This window comes from Petaurus breviceps, unplaced genomic scaffold (assembly GCF_028583685.1).
Source record: "Petaurus breviceps papuanus isolate PSGF00001 unplaced genomic scaffold, PetGlider_PUasm1.0 90897, whole genome shotgun sequence".
Lineage (NCBI taxonomy): Eukaryota > Metazoa > Chordata > Mammalia > Diprotodontia > Petauridae > Petaurus > Petaurus breviceps.
The window spans coordinates 6,396,124-6,404,721 of record NW_027187374.1 but is presented as its reverse complement, the minus strand read 5'-3'; the positions used below and the strand labels follow the sequence as shown (position 1 = coordinate 6,404,721).

The 8,598-nt window shown below is 39.0% G+C and overlaps 1 pseudogene; it reads right to left on the bottom strand.

The window, feature by feature from the left end:
- Positions 1–7,461: 7,461 nt before the first annotated feature.
- Positions 7,462–7,929, bottom strand: LOC138151296 (ATP synthase subunit delta, mitochondrial pseudogene; annotated as a pseudogene).
- Positions 7,930–8,598: the final 669 nt, after the last annotated feature.

The following is an 8,598-nucleotide window of genomic DNA, read 5'->3' as shown; positions in this document are numbered from 1 at the left end:
CTTGGGAGCAACTCCAAGGGTTTCCATTTGGTCCCACCTAGAATAACCACCATAGCAGTTGCCTTAAGGACTTAGTACAGGTATTGATTCCCATAAGGTAGTCACTTGAGTGGTTCAGGTAAACTGGGGAATGGCTTAAAGAAATTATTTAGGTTTGGGAAGAATAGAAGAATCCTTAACTAACCTCTTTTCCTGGATTTCCTGGTAAAGTTTTTTTTTTAATGTTTTATTAATACATCTTTCTCATAAAAAAAATTAAGCAAAACGAAAATAATTATATGCAGCAACTGAGAGAGTTCAGAATATTGAGGTTATAATCTAAGAAGATTGGAAGGATAGTGTTGCCTTTGAAAGAAATAGTAAAGTTTGGGAGACAAGAGGACTTGGGGGAATGATGAGTTCTGTTTTGGACATGTTGAGTTTGAAATATTTCTGGGACATCTAGTTTGAAAGGTCTTAACAGGCAACTGGCAACACATGACGATGCTAAGGGGAGAGACTGGGGCTATACTCTTATCTACTTGTGTGTGTGTGTATGTACACATACAGACATATACATATACATACATATGTATGTATATTTGTATATGTGGATGTGTGTATATACGTGTGTGTGTGCACATCTTGAGAGAGAGAAAGAATAGTTAAACCCATGGGAGTTGATGAGGTTTCCAAGAGAGAAATTTGAAGGAAAAGTAAAAAATGGCCTGGGATGGGACCTTGGGGAAATACCCACCATTAGGGAGTGTAAAATGGATGATGAAACAATACCACTGCTAGGGTTATACCCCAAAGAGATCATAAAAAAGCAAAAAGGACCTACATGTACAAAAATATTGATAGCAGCTCTTTTTGTGGTGGCAAAGAATTGGAAATTGAGGGGATGCTCATCAATTGGGGAATGGCAGAACAAGTTGTGGTTTATGAATGTAATGGAATACTATTGTACTATAAGAAATAATGAGCAGTCGAATTTCAGAAAAAAAACTGGACTTACATGAATTGATGCTGAATGAAGTAAACAGAATCAGGAGAACATTATACACAGTAGTAGAAATATTGCAGGATGATCAACTACGATTGACTTAGCTCCTCTTAGCAATACAATGATCAAAGACATTTCCAAAAGACTCATGATGGAAAATGCTGTTCCAGAGAAAGAACTGATGGAGTCTGAATGCAGATTGAAGCATACTACTTTCACTTTTTTGGTTTTTTGTATGTGGTTTTTCTTTTTTGTTCTGATTCTTCTTTCACTACATGACTAATGTGGAAATAATGATTTATATGATTGCACATGTATAACCCATATCATATTGCTTACCCTTGGGGGCGAGGGGGGAGAGTTAAGGGAGGAAGGGAGAAAAATTTGCAACTCAAAATCTTTCAAAAATGAATATTGAGAAAAACTGTCTTTACATGTAATTGGAAATAATACAATGCTGTTAAAAAAACAAACAAAAAATGAATGATGAGCCAGCAATGAAGAATGGGTGTGGAGAATGACAGAAAGGAAGAGAACCAGGAAACAGCAGTGTCACAAAAAAACAGAGAAAAGAAGATATACAAGAGAAGAAGGTGGTCATTTTGCAAATAGGTCAAGAAGTCCCCTAACAGAAGAGCAGGAGTTGGAGAAGAAAAGACAGTGAGTGAGCCAGGTGCTAGGAGGGAGATTGGCATAAGTATCAATATACAACAGCCATCATGATTTGGACTGAATGGGAAATTTTGATTCAGTGGACTTCCGAGGAGGATAGATTAAGTAATGAAAGTAAAGAAAGAATTTGGGATTTCAACTAAACCAAAGAAGGTGACTAACCTCTTTAGTTGTTTCAGTTGTGTCTGATTCTTCATGACCCCATTTAGGGTTTTCTTGGTAGACATACTGGAGTGGTTTACCATTTCCTTCTCTAGCTCACTTTACAGATGAGTAAACTGAGTCAAACAAGGTTAAGTGACTTGCTCAGGGTCACACAGCTATTACATGTCTGAGGCTAGATTCCAACTCATGTCTTTCTAATTCCCAGCCTAGCACTTTATCCACTGCACCATGTAGCTTCCCCATTTAACCTCGAGGAGGTACCTTTTAGTTTTCTAGGAAGCCAGACCATCTCTAATGGTGAACCTCCAATATTAACATTTCTATAGTTCTATTTGCTAAATCAAAAGTCCTAGCATAAACATTGTACCCTGCTTTACTTTCTGGAGAAATTTTTTCTTTTTTCTTAAACACTATAAAATGTAAAAAGATATGGATGTGGAGAATTCTAATTAGTATGTGAAATTTTGTATCTCCCTACAATAGGAATGCTAATAATATTATTAATAAATTATTTCTGACAACTTTCTGGCCAAAATGAAGAGTACTTAGCTTTTTCCTTATGGAGTACAATAATATTTCATTACATTCACACAGCTTAATTGTTCAGCTATTCCTCAATTGATGGGTACCCACTTTGTTTCCATTTCTTTGCTATATCAAAAGGTAGTAATATATATACATATGTGTGTGTGTGTATATATATGTAAACATGTGAATCCTTTCTCCCTGACTTGGTATTTTTTTCTATTTAGTATTTTCCCCCAATTATGTGTAAAAACAACTTTTAGCATTGGTTTGTTAAAATTTTGAGTTTTAGATTCTCTCCCTAACTTCCCTTTCCTCTCCATGACAAGACAATTTGATATAGGTTGTACATGCGCAGTCATGCAAAACATTTCCATATTAGTCATGTTATGAAAGAAAACAGACCAAAAAAGAAAAAGTTTTCAAAAATATGCTTTGATCTGCATTCAGACTCCATCAATTCTTTCTACAGAGGTGGATAGTATTTTTTAATCATAAATCTTTCAGAATTGTCTTGGATCTTTATATTGCTGAGAATAGTTGTCATTTACAGTTGATCATCATACAATGTTTTCTTACTTCTCATTTCACTTTGCTTCAGTTCATGTAAGTCTTTCCAGGTTTTTCTGAGAGCAAATTACTCCTCATTTCTTATCACACAATTGTATTCCATCATAATCATATGCCACAACTTGTTCAGCCATTTGCCAATTGATGGGCAACCCCTCAATTTCCAATTCTTTGCCACTACAAAAAGAGCTGCTATAAATATTTTTGTACATATCAGTCCTTTTTGTTTTTTATCTCTTTGGGATACAAACCTTGTAGTGGCATTACTGGGTCAAAGGGTATGCATAGTTTTATAGTTCTTTGGGCATATTTACAAATTGCTTTCCAGAATGGTTGGATCAGTTCACAACTCCACCAACAGGGCATTAATATCTCAATTTTCCCACATCTCCTCCAGTATTTGTCATTTTCCTTTTCTGTCATATTAGTCAATCTGATAGGTGTGGGGTGGTATCTCAGAGTTGTTTTAATTTGCATTTCTCTGTAAGTGATTTAGAGCATTTTTTCATATGACTATAGATAAGTGATTACTTCATCTGAAAACTGCCTGTTCATGTCCTTTGACTATTTATCAATTGGAGAATAGCTCTTATTTTTATAAGTTTGACTCAGTTCTCTATATATTTGAGAAATTAGACCTTTATCAGAAACTTGCTGTGAATTTTTTTTCACAGTTATGGTTACTAAATGTGTACTTCCCTCCAACCTATCTCTCCCCCCCCCCCCATTTGTCCTACTCTCTTTCTCCTTTCATCTTGTCCAACCTCAAAAGTATTTTGTTTCTGACTAATGCCTCCCATAATCTGCCCTTCTTTGTATCAACCCCTCCCCCTTCTCCTATACCCTTCAGTTCCTCCTTTCCTGTAGGATAAGATAGATTTCTGTACCCAACTGAGTGTGTATGCTATTCCTTCTTTGAGTCCGTTCTGATGAGAGTAAGATTCAAGCCCTTCTCTCCACCACCCCATTACCTCTTCTACTGTAAAAGCTCTTTTGAGCCCTTTTTATGGCAGATAATTTGCTCCATTCTACCTCTGCCTTCCCCCTTCTCCCAGTGCATTTCTCTTTCTCACTCCTTAATTTTACTTTTTTAGATATCATCCCATCATATTCAACTCTCAGTCTATGTATACTCCTTCCAACTGCCCTAATAATGAGAAAGTTCTTAGGAATTACAAGTGTCATCTTCCCATGTAGGAATGTAAACAGTTTAACCTTATTAAATGGCTTATGAGTTTTCTTTCCTATTTACCTGTTTATGCTTTTCTTGTGTCATATTTGAAAGTAAAATTTTCTATTCAACTCTGGGCTTTTCAGCAGGAATACTTGGAAGTCCTTTATTTCACTGAAAATCCATTTTTCCTCCCTCAGTTTTGCTGGGTAGGTAATTCTTAGTTGTAATCCTAGCTACATTGCCCTCCAGAATGTCATATTCCAGGCCCTCTGATTCTTTAAGTAGAAGCTGCACAATCTTGTGTCTTCCCAACTGTGGTTCTACAGTATTTGAATGGTTTCTTTCTGGCTGCTTACAATATTTTCCCCTTGATCTTTGAACTCTGGAATTTGGCTACCTGGGAGTTTTCATTTTGGGATCTCTTTCAGGAGGTGATTGATGAATTCTTTCAACTTCTGCCTTACCCTCTGGTTCTAGAATCTCAGGGCAGTTTTCCTTGATAATTTCTTGAAAGATGATGTCTAGGCTCCTTTTTTGATCATGACTTTCAGGTAGTCCAATAATTCTTAAATTATCTCTCCTCGATCTAGTTTCCAGGTCAGTTCTTTTTCCAATGAGATAGTTCACATTTTCTTATTTTTTCATTCCTTTGATTTTTGTTTTGTTTGGTTTTTGATGTCTCATGGAGTCATTAGCTTCCACTTGCCCAATTCTAATTTTTAAGGAATTATTTTCTTCAGTGAACTTTTATACCTCCTTTTCCATTTGGCCAATTTAACTTTTTAAGAAATTCTTTTCTTCAGTGAATTTTGTACATCTTTTTCCATATGACCAATTCTGCTTTTTTTAAGGAATTCTTCTCTTTATTGGATTTTTGTGCCTCTTTTATCATTTGGTCTATTCCATATTTTAAAGGTGTTATTTTTTTCATATTTTTTGTGCCTCCACTAAGCTGTTGATTCTTTTTCCATGTTGTTCTTGCATTGCTCCCATTTCTTTTCCCAGTTTTTCTTCTACCTGTCTTGTTTGATTTTTAAAATATTTTTTTGAGCTCTTCCAGGAATTCTTTTTGAGTCTGAGAGCAATTCGCATTTGCCTTTGAGGCTTTGGATATAGCTGTTTTAATTTTTTTTGTCCACTTCCAAGTTTGTATCTTGATCTTTCCTGTCACCATAGTAACTTTATGTGATCAGTTTCATTTTTTATCATTTGCTTATTTTTCCAATCTATTTCTTGACTTTTAATTTTATATGTTAAAGTTCAATTCTGTTCCTGGGTTGGAAGGGGTGTGGTCCCAAGCTTCAGGTTTTTTTTGTGCAGCTGTTTTTAGAGCTATTTCTGGGGACCTGTGAGTTTTTAGTTCTTCCAAGTGGTATGATCTAAGGAGAGGTGTGTTTACAACTCTTCTGGCCTGTGCTCTGGTCTGTGAAACACCACAAGTACTCTTTTGTACCCTGGAACTGTGACCAGGATCGCTCCTCCCCTGCTGCTGCAAGCACTGGTGTGCTGGTGCTCCTTCTTGCCCTGGCACCATGACCCAGGACTTTGATCCAGGTCCACATATATGCAGTGCTACAGCCCTGCACCAGTGCCAGCAAAGGGACCCCAGTAATCTTTTGACCCCTTCACCACCCGTGGGCTGAGAGCCTCAGGAGCCACTGTTGCCAATTCATTCACCTCCAAGGCTTGCTGCTGGCTTGCTGGCCTGCTACTGTTTTGCTGGGTCATTGCCTGCCCTGAACTGCACTCCACTCTCACCTCCATGTGACAGAATTTTCTAACTGACCTTCTGAAAGGTTGTCTTGGGCTAGAAAAAGTGTTTGCCCCCATCCTTTTATGGGTTCTGCCACTCCAGAATTAATTTTGAGGTGTTATTTAAAATTGTTTGGACGGGAATTTGGGAGAGCTCAGGAGATTCCCTGCCTTTTTTCCACCATCTTGTCTTTGTCCCCAGTGCCACATTTTTGTTGAGGTAAAGAGGTGTCAGGGGTTGCACTGTACTATATTAAAGACTTTTCCTGGCCTTAGTTACACATATACTCAACTCAATGAGGAGAGAGTTGTGGATGACAGAGGAAAGGGAGTTTTTGAAGGGATTGTATTCTCTCTCGTCTTCTAAGTAACATAACTGTTCATCCAAGGCCCAAAAATGTTCACTAAAAAAAAATTTTAGGCCCCCGGGGTTCAATTTTTTGTTTCACTGCTGATTTTTAGACAATCAAAAAAAAAAAGGTGGGGGGTTGAATAATATATTCAGACTACTGAAGTAAAGCAAATTCAGACTGAGGAGTGCTGGTATCTGATGCTTTGTGGGAGTATCTTTGCTCTTTTGATATTTTTTGAAGCAAAGGTTATTTACTGAAGTTAGCAAAACCTCTTTCATTAGTGTTTCCTTGTTACACTTGGGAGTAAAAGGTCAATGCTGTTCCTCATGACACTTATGGAAATAGTGATGTCCTTACAATTTGTCATTGGAGAAAATAGAATTGAAGTATTTATTTTTTATACACAATGATGCCAAAATTCTGCCTTCTTCTTGCAGTTAGCAGCCCTCTTTAGGATATCCTTTCTACTGAATAGCTTGCTTTTCTGTTTTTGTAATTCTAAAAATCTCCAGTTGTGCTTGGATTGGGTCAAAAAAGCACTGCTGTGATACCTACCTGGTAGACTTTCCATTTACATCCCTCTGACCAGGTTATTCTCTTATGGCTATACTACGCATCAGGATGGGGCTAGGATAGTGGAAGATGCTGGCCATGCTTCAGGAGACACCCTGATGATGACAGAGGCTCTCAGTGACACCTGGACAGTAAGGCATAAAAACCACAGTATCAGAAAAATGAGAGGAAAAATTTTCCAATGAGGCGACTCCTCATATTGCAGCCTTTTGAGGAAAGAGAGAGGTCATTTGCTTTCTTCTTTGAATGATATGGTCAACACATATGTGGTCACACTTGCAAGGACTTTTTCTGCCTATCTATTTGAATGCCACTGAAAAGTCCTCAAATAGTCCTTGGTAGAAAAAGAATAGGGCTTGGTGCCTTATCTTCTACCACAGGACAGTGGCAACAGGTAGTGGAGAGATGCAATTGGTGGATGGACTATTTTTTTTCAAGTCCAGAACCCTTGTGGGGTTTTGTTTTTCTTTTGGCTTTTCTTTTTTTTTTTGGAGGGCAATGGGGGTTAAGCGACTTTCCAAGGTCACAGGGCGAGTAAGTGTTAAGTGCCTGAGGCCAGATTTGAATTCAGGTCCTCCTGACTCCAGGGCCAGTTGGGGGTTGGAGGGTAGGCATCCTCTTCCATCCTGGTCTCCTCAGCTCAGAGTAATTGCCATGGAGGAGGGACAATTCCAAGAGTTTGACTCCACCGCTCACAATTCCAGCACTTTCACAACAGCTTCATTGGCTTCTATCTTGATCTGAACCTCAGCCCAGGTTGCCTCATCTGACGCCCTCACAAATCTTAGTGTGCCTTTTCCAGGTTGGATCTGGCAGCTGCCAGGTCCAGCATATCCAGAGTCACAGTGTCTTCTGCATCGAAGAATTGGCATTCACTGTGACAGAACCACTGCTCACAAAATACTTGGTGGTGGTGCCATCCTCGGGTGCATGGTCACCATGCCAGGCTTCAGCACAGGGTGGGAACTTGGGCAACGAAGATCCCATAGGCCCCACGCTGAGTTGAGACATCCATCTGCTTCACATTGGCCTTGTTGAAATACGCCTGCATCGGGGCAGCCTTGGCTTGGGCACAGGCCAGAGGGGCGGCAGGTGACCAGGACCTGGGCTTGGCACAGCAGATGGGGGCCGCAGCAGCAGAGCAGGGTGGTGGGCAGCATGTTGGCGGCAGACAGTCTGGGTAGCAGGATCAGGGAAATGGGCTGCTGGGCGGAGAACAGAGAGGTGGGCTGTGCCCAGACAACCTTTCTGTGACTTGTGAAGAGGATAATGACACTCAGTTATGGAACCCTAATCTCTTTGTCCTAATCTGTTCATACAGAACTATGAAATGGGAGCCATTCCAGATCAAAAATTACACCTGAGACCAAACTGCATAAAAATGCCCAAGAGTTAATACAATAGATATTAGAATGACAAAGAGTATACACTCACTTGCCTTTGTAACACCAGGACAATGGAAGGAAAATCTTAAACTTGTCAAAAAGCATGTTCAATTATGTTAGGAGAGCTGGATATGGTCCTTGGTACTAAGTGACTTTTTGTCCCTTCTCCAAAAACCCTTATTATCTATGTTGCTTTACACATGTCTATTCCTGAGCCCCATCCCTGGAAAGTGAAAAAAAAAAGTCCCTTTTTCAGGGAGTATATTGTAGGATACAAGGAATTTGTAGACTTTATCCAAAAAAGATGGGTTAAACAAAGGAATTCTCTCTCAGTTCTGGCCATACTCGTCACCATGAATCCAGCCATTGGAATTATCTCTAACTTTTTCATTCAGATAATAATGACTGTTTGAAACTAGCCAGAACTCTTCATTAGTAACACCC